A 24891-nucleotide genomic window follows, 5' to 3' on the forward strand; every position below is an offset into this window, starting at 1 on the left:
ACATATCCGTCGGTTGATTTCTGCTGAAACACCCGCACTCTCAGGACATGGATCCATTGGTTTCATGGGGGCTGAAATTCCTAGAAATGAAACCAACCCCAATGTGCACTTTACTGTCTGTCTCTTTTGCTCTTAGTACACTTTTGCAGAGCTACTTGTCTTTGTTAAAGGCTTATGCCATTTCTTCTCGAAGAAGGGTTTTATATGGCATTCATTCATCCTGTTGGAAGACTTGCAAGTCTATATCACGGACTAGGAATCCATTTGACTCCAAATCGGCATTTGGGTTAGGTCACGATATGCTCTTATTAATCAACATTGACGAATATAAATGCACGCCTCTGATTTCCGAATACAAGTGTGCTGAGTACATGCAAGCCGCGATACTGGGTCGATGCGTACTGAATGATCCTTTACATCACCTTGAGTATTTCCTTTTGAGTAATCATGGTTCCCTTGGTATATGTCAGCCAACAGTCCCCTTTGAGTGCATGTTTGTTTGTTTGATTTTTGTTGGTCTGCTTCTCGTTTGTTTTGCAAACACGTCAGGCCATCCATCTCTCCGTTCGCTTCAAACAGAGAGTCATACAAGCCGATTCACTTAAGATAGTGCTTCCAATCACCTATGATTTCCTGCTTCCCTCTCCCATCTTTAGGGTATTGATGTCCTCCTTGCCTTCTTCTGGTTTCTTCTTGGCCACTCATGCTCTTCTTGCATTTCCAATAATGGTTTTCTTCTTTCCATTTCATCTTGCTGCTTTTCTATTCAGGGGAGAATTCACAACCTTTCTTGTAGGATAAGTTTCCAACTGCTGAATTCTTTTAAGATTTGCCGGTCTGTGGAATTCTCTAGCTCTGCCGTTATTAGAAATGGCGGTCATGTGGCCTAGGCTACCCTAGATGGCAGCATTTTGCCCTTCAGGGTATGGTCTATGTCCTGGCACTCCTCCCTGTCCTGCAATATTGCTGCCGATATATCAGCTGAAACCCCTCTGGAGGTTCTCTTGTGACTATGTTGCTTTCCTCCAGGCGCATTTTAAGTCCCTGGGATGCTCATGAACTTCGTTGATTTGAATCATACAGCTGCTGGTAGGTCTATTGGGATTCCACCTCCTTTGGACGCTGTGTACTTCCTGAATTCGCATAGATGATTCTTTCTAGGCTTTCAGCAAGTTTCAGTCTGATTTTTCTACAGATAACTTTTCAGACATTTTTTGTTTCTTTATCTCTTGCTTTTCCATCTGGGACTCTTTCGAATCCTAGTCTTTCATGCCTTGTCTTATCCGAGGATTCAACAGCAATGTTTTCATTGGTTTGCACTTGCTTTCCTATGTCTGCTTCTGACCGAGGGTTTACTGTTCCCCTGTCTTCACATTCATTCACGCGTCCCTCTGCATTATTTGGTCTGCTTAGGACTGAATTTTAGCCCTGATATTATCTCATCCACTGAGTTTTCTGATATTATTTGTTTCGCCTTTAGGCTTTCTCTTCCCCTTTTCTGGTATTCTGCCTTTTATGATTCTGAGACACTGTTGTTCTTCAGTGTTTCCCTCACCTCCGTTTTCAATTTTTTCTCTGGATTGCGTTTTGCAGTCTAGGTTTTTGAAAGCTTATCTTTTGGGCCTTCAATCTCTTTGGAACTGAAAATGGTATTTCCTGTTTCTTTTTCTGTACTTCTTCACCTCTACTGGTCAGGTAATATCAGGTATCTAATGTAGACTTCTAGGGCTTTGTTAAGTGAAAAATTTGGAATCTTGGCTCTATGCAATTCCATGGGATTTCTGTGAGGACAGTTTCTCCTAGACATTGATGCCATGTCCTGTTCCTGTGTTTGTTGTCTGGTATCTCTCCAATTGCTTGTGTTGCCTTTTTTGTGATGAACACCCCATACTATTTCGATTAGCATAACCGTAGTTTGATTACGCTTATCTCACAATTCTAAAAGTGCACAGGACACTTCCTCTGGTGGAAATGAAGCTTCTAAAGGTTCTCAACTCTGCATTCTGCTCCATGGCACTTTGGATTGTTTCCAAAACTGCAAACTGAGAGTGCGCTTGTGCTTTGTAGTGCCACGGGAATGTCCCAGTGAAACCAGTTCTTCCCAGAGCTTCTCTGCCTACAGAAACACCAGTGGAAGCATATCAATGGATGTGACACATCAGGGCCAGTGGAATGATCCCGCAGACCGACCTTGGTGTCCTCGGTGCCGTACCGTGCCGGTGCCATCCAAAATGGAGCATCTGCTTTTGGGAGATAATGCTGAAGGAAATGCTTCATCTTCTCACGCTGTGGACTTGGACCACTCTTCCTTGTCCTCTCATCCTTGTGGCACGGGTGCACGAAGGCAACCACAGAGCTGTTGCGTATCCTGTGCCTCAAACCAAACCATAATCCCAGCCCAGGTTATGAATGTAGCAGATCCTAAGGCTTTTCATTCTGATTTCAAACCCAAGGCCACCTAGATCACTCAGACCAGATGCACGATATCTCTGATTCAGCCCCACACGTGCTCTATTGGCAAAATGCCCAATTGGTCCCTGGTCCTGCAGATGCACTGGGTGTGGCCATGGGACATATCGATAATCTCAACCGCGCGTGCCGGTGTGGTGGCCTTCTCATTGGGGTCACAGGTCGGTTTGCTCTCTTGATAGGACTCACCACATCCCACAACGCACTCCAGATTCCTGAGACTCAGCGTGTGCCATCATCCATAGCCCTATCCCTCCCTGACCGCTGCCTCTGCTACGTCAAATTTGGCAGCTCGGATCTTGGTCTCAGAATCAACTGTGGGGATATTTTGCGCTGGTTTCTTTGAGTTCTGTCAGCCAAGCATCTGCTCTGCACCCTTCTAACACTCAGCGCATCACCTTCAATCCCATGTCTCCTGTCCGCTTGAGAGTGTGCATCCAAATTAAACAGAGTTTCACCTTTGCTGCTCCATCACCAGAGGTCAGACCCTGCACTGGTTTCCATTCCCTGCTTTGCCTTCTCCTGCTTCCAGGGCTTCTGAGGCCTTATCCTGTCTTTGGAAGTAACAGACCTCTCTTCGGCAAGTGTCCTGTGCCAAGGGCTGGGTGAGTGGATGTTTCCATTGCTGTGTACATGGGAGCGAGTGAGCGCAGTTGGCACTGCTTCTCTTCCAACTGGGCATCGATGAATCACCACTTTCCAGATACACTTCCCAGATATGTGATTTTTGTTTAGCTCTTTGTTTCTATACAGCCGTGGTGGGAGGGATTTTCCGAAGACTCCAGTTTTGACATTGTGTTGATATCTCATTTGCAGCCTTTAAAAAGTTTAATAGATTTGATTTCCATGTTTTGAGAGTTATACGAAAATGAAGTTAGTTTTTGAAACTTCCTAAATCGACCTAGAAGCCAGACTTGTCAATTTTGGTGACATTTTGTCAGTTCTAAGGAAAACATAGACAGATAGAATGCAAAGTAGCAGTCCAAACTGTAAAAGCGGTCATGTCAGCTCTTTACTGTTGAAGCCTCCGAAACCAACAGGAACCATGAAATAGCTATTGGAAACATGATATAACCCCCAACCTTGGTTTCACTTGTGCATGTGGTGCCCTTTACTCCCAATGACACCTACTGGCCAATGTTGGCATTTCAAGGGGTAACATCCCTCTCTAGGAAAATACAAGAGGAAACAAACCAAATATATACATTTAGGTTTGAATCCAAAATCACCTAGAGGCATTATAGCTTTGAGAACCCTGCTGCAGCTATGCTAGTCTATTGAGAACCAGGTGTTCTTCTATCAGTGATGAGAACGCTTAATCATCCGATCATGTTGGGTAAAGCAATTTAACGCAACCGAGTCTGCACCCCCATGATATAGTGCGCACGGGGGCTTGACTCAATGAAAGAATGTCCAAAAAAGCAGTGTCTTTAATGTCATTGGCGACTTTTACAGTTCCGTTCACTATCTGACTTATAATATTTACCTATACTGTCTTGAAAAGCTGAGGCCAAATACATATACAAGTTCAGTCAAAGAGTCCCCTCACTTACCACACTCCCTTCACCCCAGAGAAGACACAAACCCAGCATTTGCTGAATCTAGCGGAAGGCCATCGTTTCTTTGTGTGAGATAATTATTCATATGCTATCTATTTCAGTCGAGACTTTTAGACCTTTAAGGAGTTCACTGTTGTTCACAGAGGGTATAGCTGGAGGAACTCTGATTCGAGGAGGGGCTTGCCCTTCTCGTACTGGCTTCATTGCAGCTCAGGTACTGATCCTTCCAAATGGATGCCTCAGTGGAGGGGAGGGAAGAGCAAGTGCTTGTTATCTAGGCCCAAACCTGGGAAAAGGCTTACCTGGGCTTGGTGCACTTTGGTCTGAATGGCTTGGAAATGCCCCTTGGGACGTGTGGATTCTCACGACCTCTTCCAAGAACATGAGCGTTTTGATCACCTCTGCCATCTCTTCTCTTTTAGATGTCAGGGATCTTGGACCCGTTCTTGGAGCAGAGAATTGAGGAACTTCCTCAAGTCCACGTTGGCACTCCGTATGTTTGTGCCAATATCAGCGAGGTTCAATATGTCTCATGAATGTCTTTCGAGCCTGGTATCCTCTACAGCTGTCTCCAGGCCAGTAATCTCCATTGTAGCAGAACATCTCTCATCAATGTGTCCGCATCTCTCCTCAATCCGTGCAGCCAGCTTTTCGGCCAGCTTCTCTTCGTATCTCCCATACAGTCGACTTCAACAGGACTGGGCATGTCTGAAAGTAGCTCGGAGCCTCACCAGTAAGCTGATGGCAGGCAGATCTTCCACTGTCTGCCCGTTCAGGTTCTGGAAACTGACCCGTGAACTCAGGTCTTTGGGCAGCAGCAGTATCTCGAACTGACACAGCTTCCCGGACCAGAGACCTAAGCCAAGCTCCACAGAGGGCGGCAGCCCCTCCATCACACTGATCCACCCACAGAACTCTGCCCGGTTACCTAGGATCCACTGGCCACAACAAGCCTCGCGGTACACACCAACATTTCCACCTGGAATCCAACGGGTAACTGCCATCCCCAATGGCTGCTGCATCTTGTCAGTGTTGGGGGAGGGGCTGCATCCGACGAGAGGTTCCTAAGCTAAATGTGATTCTACCCACTAGCGTCCCATGGGCCTTTGTTCTTCCCTCTTTCCTTTTCTTCAGATCTGTATGCACAGTACCAACGGAGGCAAGTGTGTCCATTTTCAGTTGATGGTTTCACACGTCTTTAAACTTTCTAACAGTTCACAGTACACAGAGACCCACTAAAGGAAACTTATGTTCCTGTAATATCCGTACACCCGGAATACATATCCGTCGGTTGATTTCTGCTGAAACACCCGCACTCTCAGGACATGGATCCATTGGTTTCATGGGGGCTGAAATTCCTAGAAATGAAACCAACCCCAATGTGCACTTTACTGTCTGTCTCTTTTGCTCTTAGTACACTTTTGCAGAGCTACTTGTCTTTGTTAAAGGCTTATGCCATTTCTTCTCGAAGAAGGGTTTTATATGGCATTCATTCATCCTGTTGGAAGACTTGCAAGTCTATATCACGGACTAGGAATCCATTTGACTCCAAATCGGCATTTGGGTTAGGTCACGATATGCTCTTATTAATCAACATTGACGAATATAAATGCACGCCTCTGATTTCCGAATACAAGTGTGCTGAGTACATGCAAGCCGCGATACTGGGTCGATGCGTACTGAATGATCCTTTACATCACCTTGAGTATTTCCTTTTGAGTAATCATGGTTCCCTTGGTATATGTCAGCCAACAGTCCCCTTTGAGTGCATGTTTGTTTGTTTGATTTTTGTTGGTCTGCTTCTCGTTTGTTTTGCAAACACGTCAGGCCATCCATCTCTCCGTTCGCATCAAACAGAGAGTCATACAAGCCGATTCACTTAAGATAGTGCTTCCAATCACCTATGATTTCCTGCTTCCCTCTCCCATCTTTAGGGTATTGATGTCCTCCTTGCCTTCTTCTGGTTTCTTCTTGGCCACTCATGCTCTTCTTGCATTTCCAATAATGGTTTTCTTCTTTCCATTTCATCTTGCTGCTTTTCTATTCAGGGGAGAATTCACAACCTTTCTTGTAGGATAAGTTTCCAACTGCTGAATTCTTTTAAGATTTGCCGGTCTGTGGAATTCTCTAGCTCTGCCGTTATTAGAAATGGCGGTCATGTGGCCTAGGCTACCCTAGATGGCAGCATTTTGCCCTTCAGGGTATGGTCTATGTCCTGGCACTCCTCCCTGTCCTGCAATATTGCTGCCGATATATCAGCTGAAACCCCTCTGGAGGTTCTCTTGTGACTATGTTGCTTTCCTCCAGGCGCATTTTAAGTCCCTGGGATGCTCATGAACTTCGTTGATTTGAATCATACAGCTGCTGGTAGGTCTATTGGGATTCCACCTCCTTTGGACGCTGTGTACTTCCTGAATTCGCATAGATGATTCTTTCTAGGCTTTCAGCAAGTTTCAGTCTGATTTTTCTACAGATAACTTTTCAGACATTTTTTGTTTCTTTATCTCTTGCTTTTCCATCTGGGACTCTTTCGAATCCTAGTCTTTCATGCCTTGTCTTATCCGAGGATTCAACAGCAATGTTTTCATTGGTTTGCACTTGCTTTCCTATGTCTGCTTCTGACCGAGGGTTTACTGTTCCCCTGTCTTCACATTCATTCACGCGTCCCTCTGCATTATTTGGTCTGCTTAGGACTGAATTTTAGCCCTGATATTATCTCATCCACTGAGTTTTCTGATATTATTTGTTTCGCCTTTAGGCTTTCTCTTCCCCTTTTCTGGTATTCTGCCTTTTATGATTCTGAGACACTGTTGTTCTTCAGTGTTTCCCTCACCTCCGTTTTCAATTTTTTCTCTGGATTGCGTTTTGCAGTCTAGGTTTTTGAAAGCTTATCTTTTGGGCCTTCAATCTCTTTGGAACTGAAAATGGTATTTCCTGTTTCTTTTTCTGTACTTCTTCACCTCTACTGGTCAGGTAATATCAGGTATCTAATGTAGACTTCTAGGGCTTTGTTAAGTGAAAAATTTGGAATCTTGGCTCTATGCAATTCCATGGGATTTCTGTGAGGACAGTTTCTCCTAGACATTGATGCCATGTCCTGTTCCTGTGTTTGTTGTCTGGTATCTCTCCAATTGCTTGTGTTGCCTTTTTTGTGATGAACACCCCATACTATTTCGATTAGCATAACCGTAGTTTGATTACGCTTATCTCACAATTCTAAAAGTGCACAGGACACTTCCTCTGGTGGAAATGAAGCTTCTAAAGGTTCTCAACTCTGCATTCTGCTCCATGGCACTTTGGATTGTTTCCAAAACTGCAAACTGAGAGTGCGCTTGTGCTTTGTAGTGCCACGGGAATGTCCCAGTGAAACCAGTTCTTCCCAGAGCTTCTCTGCCTACAGAAACACCAGTGGAAGCATATCAATGGATGTGACACATCAGGGCCAGTGGAATGATCCCGCAGACCGACCTTGGTGTCCTCGGTGCCGTACCGTGCCGGTGCCATCCAAAATGGAGCATCTGCTTTTGGGAGATAATGCTGAAGGAAATGCTTCATCTTCTCACGCTGTGGACTTGGACCACTCTTCCTTGTCCTCTCATCCTTGTGGCACGGGTGCACGAAGGCAACCACAGAGCTGTTGCGTATCCTGTGCCTCAAACCAAACCATAATCCCAGCCCAGGTTATGAATGTAGCAGATCCTAAGGCTTTTCATTCTGATTTCAAACCCAAGGCCACCTAGATCACTCAGACCAGATGCACGATATCTCTGATTCAGCCCCACACGTGCTCTATTGGCAAAATGCCCAATTGGTCCCTGGTCCTGCAGATGCACTGGGTGTGGCCATGGGACATATCGATAATCTCAACCGCGCGTGCCGGTGTGGTGGCCTTCTCATTGGGGTCACAGGTCGGTTTGCTCTCTTGATAGGACTCACCACATCCCACAACGCACTCCAGATTCCTGAGACTCAGCGTGTGCCATCATCCATAGCCCTATCCCTCCCTGACCGCTGCCTCTGCTACGTCAAATTTGGCAGCTCGGATCTTGGTCTCAGAATCAACTGTGGGGATATTTTGCGCTGGTTTCTTTGAGTTCTGTCAGCCAAGCATCTGCTCTGCACCCTTCTAACACTCAGCGCATCACCTTCAATCCCATGTCTCCTGTCCGCTTGAGAGTGTGCATCCAAATTAAACAGAGTTTCACCTTTGCTGCTCCATCACCAGAGGTCAGACCCTGCACTGGTTTCCATTCCCTGCTTTGCCTTCTCCTGCTTCCAGGGCTTCTGAGGCCTTATCCTGTCTTTGGAAGTAACAGACCTCTCTTCGGCAAGTGTCCTGTGCCAAGGGCTGGGTGAGTGGATGTTTCCATTGCTGTGTACATGGGAGCGAGTGAGCGCAGTTGGCACTGCTTCTCTTCCAACTGGGCATCGATGAATCACCACTTTCCAGATACACTTCCCAGATATGTGATTTTTGTTTAGCTCTTTGTTTCTATACAGCCGTGGTGGGAGGGATTTTCCGAAGACTCCAGTTTTGACATTGTGTTGATATCTCATTTGCAGCCTTTAAAAAGTTTAATAGATTTGATTTCCATGTTTTGAGAGTTATACGAAAATGAAGTTAGTTTTTGAAACTTCCTAAATCGACCTAGAAGCCAGACTTGTCAATTTTGGTGACATTTTGTCAGTTCTAAGGAAAACATAGACAGATAGAATGCAAAGTAGCAGTCCAAACTGTAAAAGCGGTCATGTCAGCTCTTTACTGTTGAAGCCTCCGAAACCAACAGGAACCATGAAATAGCTATTGGAAACATGATATAACCCCCAACCTTGGTTTCACTTGTGCATGTGGTGCCCTTTACTCCCAATGACACCTACTGGCCAATGTTGGCATTTCAAGGGGTAACATCCCTCTCTAGGAAAATACAAGAGGAAACAAACCAAATATATACATTTAGGTTTGAATCCAAAATCACCTAGAGGCATTATAGCTTTGAGAACCCTGCTGCAGCTATGCTAGTCTATTGAGAACCAGGTGTTCTTCTATCAGTGATGAGAACGCTTAATCATCCGATCATGTTGGGTAAAGCAATTTAACGCAACCGAGTCTGCACCCCCATGATATAGTGCGCACGGGGGCTTGACTCAATGAAAGAATGTCCAAAAAAGCAGTGTCTTTAATGTCATTGGCGACTTTTACAGTTCCGTTCACTATCTGACTTATAATATTTACCTATACTGTCTTGAAAAGCTGAGGCCAAATACATATACAAGTTCAGTCAAAGAGTCCCCTCACTTACCACACTCCCTTCACCCCAGAGAAGACACAAACCCAGCATTTGCTGAATCTAGCGGAAGGCCATCGTTTCTTTGTGTGAGATAATTATTCATATGCTATCTATTTCAGTCGAGACTTTTAGACCTTTAAGGAGTTCACTGTTGTTCACAGAGGGTATAGCTGGAGGAACTCTGATTCGAGGAGGGGCTTGCCCTTCTCGTACTGGCTTCATTGCAGCTCAGGTACTGATCCTTCCAAATGTATGCCTCAGTGGAGGGGAGGGAAGAGCAAGTGCTTGTTATCTAGGCCAAACCTGGGAAAAGGCTTACCTGGGCTTGGTGCACTTTGGTCTGAATGGCTTGGAAATGCCCCTTGGGACGTGTGGATTCTCACGACCTCTTCCAAGAACATGAGCGTTTTGATCACCTCTGCCATCTCTTCTCTTTTAGATGTCAGGGATCTTGGACCCGTTCTTGGAGCAGAGAATTGAGGAACTTCCTCAAGTCCACGTTGGCACTCCGTATGTTTCTGCCAGTATCAGCGAGCTTCAATATGTCTCATGAATGTCTTTCGAGCCTGGTATCCCCTACAGCTGTCTCCAGGCCAGTAATCTCCATTGTAGCAGAACATCTCTCATCAATGTGTCCGCATCTCTCCTCAATCCGTGCAGCCAGGTTTTCGGCCAGCTTCTCTTCGTATCTCCCATACAGTCGACTTCAACAGGACTGGGCATGTCTGAAAGTAGCTCGGAGCCTCACCAGTAAGCTGATGGCTGGCAGATCTTCCACTGTCTGCCCTTTCAGGTTCTGGAAACTGACCCGTGAACTCAGGTCTTTGGGCAGCAGCAGTATCTCGAACTGACACAGCTTCCAGAACCAAAGACCTAAGCCAAGCTCCACAGAGGGCGGCAGCCCCTCCATCACACTGATCCACCCACAGAACTCTGCCCGGTTACCTAGGATCCACCGGCCACAACAAGCCTCGCGGTACACACCAACATTCCACCTGGAATCCATCCGGTAACTGCCAACCCCAATGGCTGCTGCATCTTGTCAGTGTTGGGGGAGAGTCTGCATCCGATGAGAGGTTCCTAAGCTAAATATGATTCTAACCACTAGCGTCCCATGGGCCTTTGTTCTTCCCTCTTTCCTTTTCTTCAGATCTGTATGCACAATACCAACGGATGCAAGTGTGTCCATTTTTAGTTGATGGTTTCACACGTCTTTAAACTTTCTAACAGTTCACAGTACACAGAGACCCACTAAAGGAAACTTATGTTCCTGTAATATCCGTACACCTGTAATACATATCCTTCGGTTGATTTCTGCTGAAACACCCGCACTCTCATTACATGTATCCATTTGTTTCATTGGTGCTGAATTTCCTAGAAATGAAACCAACCCCAATGTGCACATTGCTGTCTGTTTCTTTTGATCTTAGTACACTTTTGCAGAGCTAGTTGTCTTTGTTCTAGGCTTAGGCCATATCTCCTCAACGTAGGGTAGAATATGGCATTCATTCATCCTGGTGGAAGACTTGCAAGTCTATATCACGGACTAGGAATCCATTTGACTCCAAATCGGCATTTGGGTTAGATCACGATATGCTCTTATGAATCAACATTAACGAAAATATATGCACGCCTCTGATTTCCGAATACAAGTGTGCTGAGTACATGCAAGCCATGATTCAGGTTCGATGCGTGCTGAATGATCCTTGACATCACCTTGAGTATTTTCTTTTGAATAATCATTGTTCTCTTGGTATATGTCAGCCAACCGTACCTTTGGGTGCTCGTTTGTTTATTTGATTCTTTGTTTGTCTTCTTGTAGTTAGTTTTTCATACACGTCATTCCATGCATCTCTCCGTTCGCTTCAAACAGAGAGACATATAAGTTGATACACTTAAGATAGTGCTTCCAATCACCTTTGATTTCCTGCTTCCCTCTCCCATCTGTAGGGCTTTGATGTCCTCCTTGCCTTCTTCTGGTTTCTTCTTTGCCACTCATGCTCTTCTTGCATTTCCAATAATGGTTTTCTTCTTTCCATTTCATCTTGCTGCTTTTCTATTCAGGGGAGAATTCTCAAACTTTCTTTTAGGATAAGTTTCGAACTGCTGAATTCTTGCAAGATTTGCTGGTCTGTGGATTTCTCTAGCTCTGCCATTATTAAAAATGGTGTTCATGGCTACCCTAGATGGCAACATTTTGCCATTCAGGATATGGTCTATGTCCTGACACTCCTCCCTGTCCTGCAATATTGCTGTCGATATATCAGCTGAAACCCCTCTGGAGGTTTTCTTGTGACTATGTTTCTTTCCTCCAGGCTCATTTTAAATCCCTGGGATGCTCATGAACTTCGTTGATTTGAATCATACAGCTGCTGGAAATTCTAGTGGGATTCCACCTCCTTTGGACTCTGTGTACTTCCTGAATTCGCATAGATGATTCTTTCTTGGATTTCAGCATGTTTCAGTCTCATTTTTTTTACAGATAACATTTGAGACATTTTTTGTTTCTTTATCTCTTGCTTTTCCATCTGGGACTCTTACGAATCCTAGTCTGTCATGCCTTGTCTTACCCCACTATTCGACAGCAATATGTTCATTGGTTTGTACTTGCTTTCCTATGTCTGCTTCTGACCGAGGGATTTCTGTTCCCCTGTCTTCACAGTCATTTACGCATCCCTATGCATTATCTAGTGTGCTTAGGATTGAATTTTAGCCCTGATATTATCTCATCCATTGAGTTTTCTGATATTACTTGGCTCGTCTTTAGGCTTTCTCTTTCCCTTTTCTGGTATTGTGCCTTTTGGTGTTCTTAGGCACTGTTGTTCTTTAGTGTTTCCCTCACCTCCGTTTTCAATACTTGCTCTGGATAGCGTTTTGCTGTCTAGTTGTTTGAAAGCTTATCTTTTGGGCCTTCAATCTGTTTGGAACTGAAAATGGTACTTCCTGTTTCTTTTAGTGTACTTCTTCACCTCTACTTGTGAGGTATTTCCAGTATCTAATGCAGACTTCTAGGGCTTTGTTTAGTGAAACTTTAGACTCTTGGCTCTACGCAATTCCATGGGATTTCTGTGAGAACAATTTCTTCGAGACATTGATGCCATGTCGTGTTCCTGTGTGTGTTGTCTGATATATTTCCAATTGCTGGTGTTGCCTTTGTTGTGATGAACACCCCATATTTTTTCGATTAGCATATCCTCATTTTGCTTACACTTATCTCGCAATGTTGAAAGTGTTCAGTACACTTCCTCTTTTTGGAATGATGCTTCGAATCCTTCTCAGCTCTGCATTCTGCTCTTTGTCATTTTGGAGTGTTTCCAAAACTGCAAACTTGGAGTGCACTTGTGCTCTCTAGTGCCTTGGAAAGGTTCCAATGTAACCAGTTCTTCCCAGAGCTTGTCTGTCTACAGAAACACCAGTGGAAACATTCCAATGTATGTTATACATCAGGGTCTTCTGGAATGATACCGCAGACTGACCTTAGTGTCCTCGTTGTTGTACCGTGCCGGTGCCAATCAAAATTTAGCATCTGCTTTTGGGAGATTATGCCGAAGTAAATGCTTCATCTTCTCATGCTTTGGACTTTGACCACTCTTCCTTGTCTTCTCATCCTTGTGGCACGCCTGCACGAAAGCAACCACAGAGCTGTTGTGCATCCTGTGCCTCAAACCAAACCATAATCCCAGCCCAGGTTATGAATGTAGCAGTTCTTCTCCCCAAACCAGTATATATATTCTTTTCCTGTACACATGGAACATTTTCTTAGAATGATTATCTGCTCAGGCAAATTTGAAACCTCTACAAAGTTAAGAAGATAAAAATTATTTTAAGCAACTTTTCTGAGAATAATACCATGAAACTTGAATTCAGTCACTGAATAACTGTGAGAAAATATCAAAGCATGTACATTAAAAATTGTGATTCTTTACCAAGGGGGGGATGTGATGAAGTAAAAGAAGAAATTAAAAAATATCTTGACCATTATGACAAAACACTTCACAAAGTCTATCGAATACAGTTAAAGCAGGCTTAAGAGGGAAGTTCAAAGTGACACGGCCCTCTTCAATGTAGAAAGGCAATTACAAATAAATAGTCTTACGTTCTATGTAAACTCATCATGTAAAGTTTAGTAAAATAGTCAAAAGTCAGCAGAAAGTGGGAAATAAGGAATATCAAGGAAGAAAGTTTTGAAATATGATTGAAAATTAGAACAAAATCAATCAAACTCTTTTTTGAAATAGCAAACAAAATTGACAAACTCTGGACAGACTCACCAACAAGAAAAGAGAGAGAACACAATTAACATAAGAATTGAAAATGGAGAAACTGAAACGTGTACAACAAATTTGCATAATATCATAAGTTAATATCATGAGCAAATGTATGAAAACAAACTGGATAACCAGGAAATAATGGAGAAGTTTTTGGAAATATTCAGCCCACCTATATTGCATCAAGAAATAATTAACCATTTGAACAGACCAATAACCAGAAATCGAATAGAATTATCAATAAAATAAAAAATCTCTGCATACAAATTCAAACCCAAATAGCTTCACTTCGGAATTTGACCAAACATACAAAGAATAATACATATCAGTCCTCCTCAAACTCTTCGCAAAGATTGATATAGAGAGAGTACTCCCAAACTCACACTGTAAGGCCAACTTCAATCTGATACCGAAACCAGACAAAGACACTACCCCAAGAGAAATCTATAGGCAAATATCATTGATATACATAAATGTAAATGTCCTTAAGAAATTATTACAAACAGAATCCAACAGCATGAAAAAAACATTTTACACCATAGTCATATTAGGTTGATCCCAGGAACAAAAGGATGGTTTATCATACGTAAATCAATCAATCAATTGTGATACACCGTATCAACAACAGTGAGGAGAAAAAACCACATGATCATCTCAGGAGATGCAGAGAAAGCATTTGATTAAATTTAACACCTATTTGCAATAAAAGTTCTTATCACAGTGGGAATAGAGGGACCATATCTCAACATAATAAAAGCTAATTATGACAAATATATAGCCAGCAAAATATTCAATTGTGAAAAACTGAAATCTTCCCAGAAAATCCTTAGACAAGACAAAGTTGCCCATTCTCACAATTTCAATTCAATATTGTCTTGGAATTTCTAGTCACAACGATCAGGCAAGAAAAAGAAATTAAATGTTCAGACTGGAAAAAAAGAGGTAAATTTTCACAATATGCACACATGACACTATATATAGAAAAATATAAAAACTTCACAAAAAAATTACTTAGGCTAAAAAAGGAACAGGGTAATGTACCTAGAGTAAGGTACAAATACCAATTGCATTTCTTTACACTATCATTGAATCAACAGGAAAACAAACTGTAGAAACAACCGCTTTAATAACTGCAATGAAAATAATAAAATGCTTAAGAATAAATATGACCAGAGAGGTGAATGAATTATACATGGAGAACTAGAAAACATTGATTGAGGAAATCAAAAAACATTTGAAGAATTGAAAAGATACTCAATGGTCTTGTAATGGAATAAACAGTATGGTTAAAATGGTCACAATGCCCAAGGCAATCCACAGACTTAATGTGATTTCCTATCAAATTATGCAAAATATTTCTTTTAAGGACTGAAACAAATGATGCTAAGATTTACATAGAGTCATAAATGATCCATAATTTCCAAAGCAATATTAAAGATAAAGAAAGAGGCTGGAAGAATAAACCACCAGGTCTCCATAGAGTATTGCAGAGTTACAATAATCAAAATGACATGATATTGGTACAGAAATAGGCATATGGACCAATGGAACAGAATAGAGGGCCTCGGAATAAATCTACAGGCCTATGTTCAATTAATCTTTGACAGAGTAGAAAGGAAAATGACAAAGAAAGACGATCCCTTCACCAACTGGCGTTGGGAATACTGGATAGCAGCATGCAGAGCAATGGAGTTAGAACACTCCACAACTCCATAAACAAGAATAAACTCAAAATGGCTTGAAGACTTAAATGAAAGGCAAGACACAGTTAATCTCCTAGAAGAAAACGTAGGCAAAACACTCTGAGATATATCTCAGCAATGATCTCCTAGAAGAACCTACCTATGTAATGGATGTAAGAGCAAAATTAATAAATGGGACCTAATTAAACTTACAAGCTTTTGCACAGCAAAGGGAACCATAAACAATGCAAAATGACAAACAACAGGATTAAAGAAAATATTTAGAAGTGATGCAACTGACAAAGTCTTAATTTCTAAAATATGAAGACTTCATACATCCTAATAGTAATAAAAAAAACCAAGAAACCCAATCTGAAAATGGGCAGAAGCCCTAAACAAGCCATTCTCCAATAGAGACACACAAATGCCACATACAAATATGAAAAAGAAAATTACCCACTATCATTATCAGAGAAGGGTTATTCAAAACTATAATGAAGTATCACCTCACAATAGTCACAATGGCCATCATTCAAAAGTCCGCAAACATTAAATGCTGGGGTAGCTGTGGAGAAAGTGAACCCTCCTACACTTTTGGAAGGAATGTAGTTTGGTTCAGTCATTGTGGAAACCAGGATGGGGATTCCTCAAAAGAATGAAAATAGACTTAATATACGATCCAGCAATTCCACTTCTGGGTATATATCAAAGGGAACCCTAATTCAAAAAGATACCTGCACCACAATGTTCTTCGCAGTGCTATAAACAACAGCCACGGCATGGAAACAACATAATTCCCAAAACCAGATGACAGTATTCAGAAATTATGTCGTATTTATACAATGGAATAATATTCTGCAATGAAAAATGATAAAACAATGACATTTGCAGCAAAATGGATGTTCCCAAAAAGTGTCATTCTAATTGAAGTTAGACAGAAAGAGAAAGAAAAATAATACAAGACATGACATATGTGGAACCTTAGAAAATATTTGGATGAGAACACTATGATTTCATCTACAAAACTGAAACACACTCGCAGATCTACTAAACAATTTTATGATTACTGTGGAAAGGGGCTGTGAGAGAATATATTTGGGAGCTGTAAATTTATAAATGTTATCCACTATATATAAAAATAGATTTTTTCAAAATTTCTCTTGTAAGACACAGGGCAATAAGTTAAATATCGTGAGGTAACGTTTAATAGGCACTCAATAATATGCGTGTACGGGACACTGTGTTATACACCACAGATTGACACATTGTAAATGGCAGTAATTCAATGATAAATAAATGAAAAAATATGTAAATAAATAAATAAATAAATAATAACTAAATAAAAATATATAATAATAAATGAAATACAAAGATACACAATACTTAACTTTACAACTCAAGAATCTAGAAAACAACAGAAAAAATAAAGAAGAAAATTGAATGAATGGGAGTAAGGCAAATAACAACAGAAACAACTGAAAAGATGAAAAAGAAAATACCTAAGTCTGATTCTTTTCAACATAAACTGGACAAATTTTAAGTTGGCTAAGAAAATAAAGACTCAAATAAAATTAGAAATTAAAGAGAAGATATTACCACTGATGTTGTAGAAATGCAAAGCATCATAAGAAATTACCACTAGTCAACGATTTGAGTGACTTAGAACAAAAGACAAATTCCCAGAAACATATGTCTTCCAATCCTGAATCAAGAAGAAATTAGAAAGTAAAATAGAGCAAAAGTGTGTTTGAGTAAATCAATAATCCAAACTTCCCAAACCAGAAAAAATTTACAAGACTAATTTACTGGTGAATTCTGTCATATATTTGAAATCAAATTTTCACCAATTCTTCCCCAAATCTTCCCAGAATTTGAAGGGTGTGAAAGATTCCAAACATGTTTTATGATGCGGGATTTTTTGCACTAAAATTCTACAAAGGACATTAGATGTAATATATGCAAGATTATCCCTGATGAACATATGTGCCAAAATTCTCAACGAAAAACAAGCAAAATGAATTCAACAACACATTTAATGTATCATACACATACATAGGTAAAGGGATTTATCCCTTGGTTTAACAATACTTCAAAATATTCAAATCAATAAAGGTGACATGCCACACTAATAGAATGAGAAATAAAACTCACAATCGTCTCAAAAGATGCAGAAAGAGTATTGTATACAATGCAACATCCTTTTATGATACTCCTAACAAATTAAATTAACCCTGTCACTGGCACGATATCATTCACACACAAACACTGTGTGGAGAGAAGCGAAGCATTTCTCTGTTTATTGATTCTTAGAAGAAGGGTGTATATAGGACTTGCACAATGACTCACATATCATCTAAGTTATAACAATGATAATAATCTTAAGCTATTTATGTCCCCATGCTCCAGCAGTAAGCGCAGGTTGGTAAATGATCAAGGATTGTTTTAAAGTTCATCATGGAACTTCATTAAGTAGGCCACCTCTTATCCAGCCGACTTTGCCTGTCTTAGGTTGTCCTCCTCTGAGGATCTTGCCCAGCATTGGCTATCCAGTCACCATACTGGATATATCCAGCCTTGATATGTGAATTCCTCACAGCTTGTTTATCAGTTCAGCCCATGGGCTTATTCTCTAGAGCCTTCAGACAGGGGCCTACAAATTCGACATCCCTTGACAGAAAAATGGCTGATGAAAATTTGATGTATATATGCAATGGAATCAATATTTTGCATTCCTATCAACAGTGTGCACGGTGTTCCTTTTTCTCCACAATCTCACCAACATATATATATTTTCTTTTTGTTGAGAGCTTTCTGACAATTGTGAGGGCTTGTCTCATTTTTGGTTTATGACTTTCCTAATAATCTATAACTCTGAACATATTTTCATGTGTCATTTAGCCAACTGTATGTTTTCTACAGCTAATTGATTCAGATCTATCTATTCAGTTCCTTATGGACATTTTTTTTTATTTGGATTCTTAGGTCTGTTTGTTTTTGTTTGGGGTAAGAGTTTGCCATATAATTTGGATATTAACACTTGATTGGAAAATATCACTTGAAAATATATTCTCCCATTGTGTTGGTTGACTTTTCATTTTATTGATCATTTCTTCTGCAGTGTAAATCTGTTTAGAGTGATACAATCATATTTTGTAATTTTTGCTTCTACTTCCCTTGCCAGAGGAGACATATGTAGAATCAAATTAAGTCCAATGTCAGAGTGTACTTTGTAAGTTTTACCCTAGGATTCTTTGTTTTCATGTTTATATTTTATATGTCCAGGAGTGGGACTGCTGGGTTATAAGATAGGTCTATTTTTATTATTTAAAGAAACTTCCATACTGTTTCCAAAGTGGTTGCACAAATTTTCATTCCCACCAGCAGCGTTGGAGAGTACCTTTTTCTCCACAAACTCCCCAGTCTTTATTATTTGTAGATATTTGAATGACAGCCCTTCTCACTAGTGTGACGTATAACATTATTTTATTTTTTCTTGCCTTTGTATAATGATTAGCAATGTGTGCACATTTTTATGTTCCTGTTTTTCATCTTTTTTAGAGAATTGTCTTCTGCTCACTTTCTGGCTGAGATGTTTGTAGATTTTTGAAATGGAGTTGAATGAACGATTTGAGTATTTTAGAAATTAGCCAATATTTGATTGCATTGTTTCCTAATGTTTTCTCCCATTTGGAACTTCAACTTTCATTCTATTTATTTTGCTGTGTTGAAGCTTTTAAGTTTAATTAGGACCTATTTGTTTAGTTTGCCTTTATTGTTTTCAGCTTGGGATTGTGACATGAGAAAATTTTGCTACAATTTTTGTCTTGTTTTGCCTATGTTAGTTCCCAGGAGTTTTATTCTGTCATGTATTAGATTCAGATATTTAAAACATTTTGAGTTTATCTTTATACAGTGTGAGGGAGTGTTCTAATTTCATTGATTTACAAGTAGCTGTCTAGCTTTCTCAACATCACTTGCTGAAGACTGTCTTTAAGGCTTTGTTTATTTTTGTTTCCTTTGTCATAGTTTAGTTGACCATAGGTGTGATGTTATATTTCTGCCTCTGTGTTCTGTTCCATTTATATAGATGTTTGTTTGTTATCCAGTATTGTGCTGTTTTGATTACTGTATTTTTGTAATATAGTCAGAGATCTGGGAGGGTTATGGGTTATGCCTCTAAATTTGTTCTTTTTCCTCATTCTTTCTTTTGCAGTTCTGGTTCTTTTGCAGTTCCATACAAATCATAGGACTGCTTCTACTTCTGTGGAAAATATCATAAAGTTCGATCTGAATCACATTATATCTGTAGACATATTGTAGTATGTATATGTTAACATTATTATTTCCTCTAATCTAAGACTTTGAGATTTCTTTCCATTTCTTTGCATCATCTTCAAATTTTTTATCAGTGCCCTATAGATTTTATTATCTTGGATTTTCCATAGAGTTTTCATTTTATGATCTGATTTCATATGGATTTTTAAAAATTGGAATATTTCATTGTTAGTGTAAAGAAATGTGACAGTTTTTGTATATTAATCATGAATCATGCTACTTTGCTAAATCTCTTTATTAGATTTAGTTGTTTTGGTTTGGAGAATCTTTAGGGATCTCTTTATATATTATCATGTCATCTAAAATAATAACAGTTTTACTTCATTCATTTCAACTTGAATATTTTTTTTCTTGTCCGACTGCTGTTGCTAGGACTTCCCATACTGTGTTTAGTAGAACTGGTGAGATTGGGCATCCTTATCTTATTCCTCAATTTGGCTTTCAGTTTTTCATTCTTGCTTATTATGTTGTCTGTGGGATTGTAGTTAATGACTGTAGTTATGTTGAGATATATTTCCTGAATCCTACTCATGTAAGAGGTTTCTGTTGTTGTTTCTGTTGTTGCTGTTTTTGTTGTTGTTGCTGTTGTTACTGTTTTAATGAACAAATGTTGAATTTTGTGAAATACTTTTTATGGATTTATTGGGATGACCACATCATTTTCTCTTTTCCTTTTTTTAATGTGGTGTATCAAACAGATTGATTTGTGTATGTTGAAAATCTCTTGTGACCCTGCAATGAATCCAAGTTGACCATGGTGTATGATTCATTTTAGGTATTGCTGAATATAGTTTGCTAATAATATTTTGTAGAATTTTTGCTTCTAAATCTATCAAATTTACTGGCTTGAGGTTCCCTTTGCCTCTACTTTGTTTGCTGACTTTGCTATCAGGGTGATGAAAGTTTCATAGAATTTTGTAGTTTCCCACATCTTCAATATTTTTGAATAGTTTGAAGAGTATAAGTTCTGCTTTGTATTTTTGTACAGTTCTCCATGGGAGTTGTTTAAATCTGCACTTCTATTTAAAGATTTTTTAAAATGCAGATTCTATCTTTATTCTAGTAAATAGTTTGTTCAAATTACTTGTTTCTCCTTATCTTTGTCTCTTTCTAGACACTTGTCTATTTCTTCTAAGTTGTCCAGTTTATTGGCATGTAAGTGTTGACAAATGATCCCTTTTTTGTATATCTGTGGGAATAGTTGTTATTTCTTTTCTTTTATATCTTCCTTTATTTCTTTGGATCATCTCTCTTTTCTTCATGATGCACCTGGCTAGAGGTTTTTTGATTTTGCTTATCTTAAAAAAATTAAAAAATCTTTGATTTTACTGCTATTATGCATAGTTTTATTTTTCTCTCTATTTTATATTTACACCTGTAATATTTAGGATCATGTTTTTTTCTGTTTTTAAGTTTTTTTATTGATTTACAGTCATTTTACAAAGTTGTCTCCAATTCCAGCGTACAGCACAATTTTGCAGTTGCAATGAACATATATATATATTTGTTGTCCCATTTTTTCCTCTGTGGGCGGCCGTAAGATCTTTTATATATTTCCCTGTGCTATATAATTCAATCCTGTTTATCTATTCTACAATATAGAACTCCCAGCCTATCTATTCCCACCCCCCGCCAACTTGGCCACCAAAACTTTGTATTCTATATCTGTGAGTCTATTTCTGTTTTGTATTTGAGTTGTCTTGTTTTGTTTTGTTTTGGATTCAATATATGAGCAATCTCATATGGTATTTTTCTTTCTCTTTCTGGCTTACTTCACTTAGACTTATTTTCTCCAGGAGTATCCATGTTGCTGAAAATGGCATTATGTTGTTGGTTTATATGGCTGACCAGTACTCCATTGTAAAAATATATGACCTCTTCTTTATCCAGTTAACTTTTGATGGCCATTTAGGCTGTTTCCATGTCTTGGCTATTGTAAATAGTGCTTTCTATGAATATTGGGGTGCAGGTGTCATCCTAAAGTAGGGTTCCTTCATGATTTATGGCCAGGAGCGGGATTCCTCGGTCATATGGTAAGTCTATTCCAAGGCTTATTGAGGAATCTCCATCCTGTTTTCCACAGTGGCTGCACCAAACTGCATTGCCCCAGCAGTGAAGGACGGTTCCCTTTTCTCCACAGCCTCTCCAGCATTTGTCATTTGTGGATTTTTGAATGATGGCCTTTCTGTCTGGTGTGAGTTGATACCTCATTGCAGTTTTGATTTGCATTTCTCTGATAATCAGCGATATTGAGCACTTTCTGATGTGCCTTTTGATCATTTGTATGTCTTCCTTGGAGAATTGCTTGTTTAGGTCTTCTGCCCATTTTTGCATTGTGTAGCTTATTTTTTCTTATTCAGTTGGATGAGCTGCTTATATACTCTGGAGATCAAGCCTTCATTGGTTTCATATTCAAATTTTTTCCCATTCCGTAGGTTGTCTTTTTGTTTTACTTCCAGTTTCTTTACTGTGCAGAAGCTTGTAAGTTTCATTAGGTCTCATTTGTTTATTCTTGCTTTTATTTTTTCTACGAGAAAATTTACGAGATATATGTCAGATACTGTTTTGCCTTTATTTCCCTCTAGGAGGTTTATTGTATCTTCTCTTATGTATAAGTCTTTGATCCATTCTGAATTTATTTTTGTGTATGGTGTTCTAGCTTCATTGGGAGTGTTCTAGCTTCTTTGATTTACATGCTGCTGTCGAGTTTTCCCAACACCAGTTCCTGAAGGGCCTGTCTCTATTCCATTGTATTTCCTTGCCTCCTTTGTTGAAGATTAATTGACCAAAAGTTTGTGGGTTCATTTCTGGGCTCTCTATTCTGTTCCATTGGAATATATGTCTGTTTTCCTACCAATACAGTGCTGTCATGTTGACTTTAGCTCTACAGTATTATCTGAATCTTTAGTGTAAAAAATGCCACTGATTTTTGAACCTTAATCTTGTAACCTGCTGCATAGCTGAATTTTTTGATCAGCTGTGGGAGTGTTAGTCTGGATCTTGTAGGGTTTTCTATATATAATAACATTATCTGCATATCGTGAGACTTTTACCTCTTCCTTTCCAATTTGCATTGCTTTTACTTCTTTCTCTTGTTTGATTACTGTGGCTAGGACTTCCAAGACTATGTTGAGTAGGAGTGGTGATAATGTGCATCCTTGCTTTGTCCCAGATTTTAATGGGAAGGTTTCAACTTTCTCACCATTGAGTACTATGCTGGCTGTAGGTTTGTAATCTATAGCATTCATGATGCTGAGATATGTTGCCTCTATTCCCACTTTGGTGAGACTATTTATTGTGTGTGTGTGTGGAATTTTATCAAATGCTTTTCCTGCATCTATTGAGATGATCATGGTGTTTTGTTCCTTTCTCTTGTTGATGTGCTGTATTACATTGATTGATTTGCATATGTTGAACTACCTCTTTGTCCCTGGCATGATCCCCAATTGGTCATGATGTATAATCTTTTTTCTGTGTTGTTGGATTCTATTTGCTAATATTTAGGTGAGAATTTTGGCATCTGTGTTCATCAGTGATATTGGCTTATATTTCTCTTGTTTGGTAGTGTCTTATCCTGGTTGTGGTATCAGGGTGATTGTGGATCCATAGAATGACTTTGGGAGTATTCCTCCCTTTTCAATCTTCTGGAAGAGTTTGAGAAGGACTGGTATGAGATCTTCTCTGCATGTTTGGTAGAAATCCACAGTGAAGCCGTCTGGTCCTAGACTGTTATTTGTAGGGAGGTTTTATATTGCTATTTTGATTTCATTTCTAGTGCTTTGCTTGTTCAAGGGGTCAGTTTCTTCTTGATTCAGTCTTGGTGGACAGTATGTTTCCAGAAACTTGTCCATCTACTCTAGGTTATCCAGTTTGTTTCCACATACATTTCATAATATTCTCATATGATATTCTGTATTTCTATTTTATTAGTTGTAATTTCTCAATTCTCCTACGTTATTTTGCTAATTTGTGCTGTCTCTGTATTCTTCTTTTTGAGTTTGGCCAGAGGTTTGTTGATTTTACTTGCTTTTTTGAAAAACCAGCCTTTGGATTGGTTGAATTTTTCCTATGGTCTTTTTAAACTCTATTTTATCCATTTCCTCCCCAATATTTATGATTTCCTTCCTTCTGATGCCTTTTGGGGTTTTTTGTTCTTCTTTTTCTAGTTCATTCTCCTGAGGGGTTAAATTGTTTATTTGTGATTTGTCTTCTTATTTGAGAAAGGCCTGAATCACTATAAACTCCCCTCTCAATACTGTTTTTGCTGTGTCCCATAAGTTTAGTGTGGTTTTTCTTTAATATTCTTTTGTCTCAAAGTACTTTTTCATTTCAGCTTTGATTTCTTCTTTGACCCATTTGTTTTTTATAACATTTTGTTTAATCCCCATGTTCTCATTTTGTTCTCCTTTGTTTCTCTGTTGTTGATTTCTAGCTTCATGTCATTGTGGTGAGTAAATATGCTTGAGGTAATTTCTGTCTTCTTAGAATTGCTGAGGTTTCTTTTGTGCCCAAGTATATCATGAATCCTGTAAAATGTCCCTTGTGCACTTGAAAGGAATGTATATACTATTTTGTGGGGGGTGCAATGCTGTGAATATATCCACCAAGTGTAATATTTCTATTGTATTATTTAAATTCTCTATTGCCTAATTTATTTTCTGTATCGATGATAAGTCCAGTGATGTAAATGCAGTGTTGAAATCTCCAACAATTATTAGTTCCCCATCACTATCCCCATTTATATCTGTTAGTAATTATTTTATGTACTTTGGTAGCCCTCTATTTGGTGCATATGTATTAATGAGTGTGCTATCCTCATCTTGTATCACTCCTTCAATCATTATAAAATGTCCTTTATCATTCTTTATGGCCTTTGCTTTAAAGACTGTTTTCTCTGAAGTCAGTACTGCAACACCTGCTTTTTTGGCTTTTCCATTTGTATGGAATACCCATTTCCATCCTGTCACTCTCAATCTATATGTTTCCTTCTCCCTGAAGTGGGTCTCTTGTATTCAGCATATTGAAGATTCTTGCCTTATTATCCAGCCTATCACTCAATGACTTTGACAGGAGCATTTATTCCATTAACATTTAAAATAATCGATGATATGTTTGTGTTTATTGCCATTTTGACCTTTTCTTTGCTGCTGATTTTATACTTCTGCTTTGGTTGTTTCATCTTCCTGTTTTGGTTTGGTCATTTTCCTTTGTATTATCATGAAATTTATTTAGTTTTAGTGACTCCAGGAATAAATTTTTGCCTTGTTTTTACCCTTTTATATAAGTCTAT

This window comes from Vicugna pacos, unplaced genomic scaffold (genome assembly GCF_048564905.1).
Source record: "Vicugna pacos unplaced genomic scaffold, VicPac4 scaffold_20, whole genome shotgun sequence".
NCBI lineage: Eukaryota > Metazoa > Chordata > Mammalia > Artiodactyla > Camelidae > Vicugna > Vicugna pacos.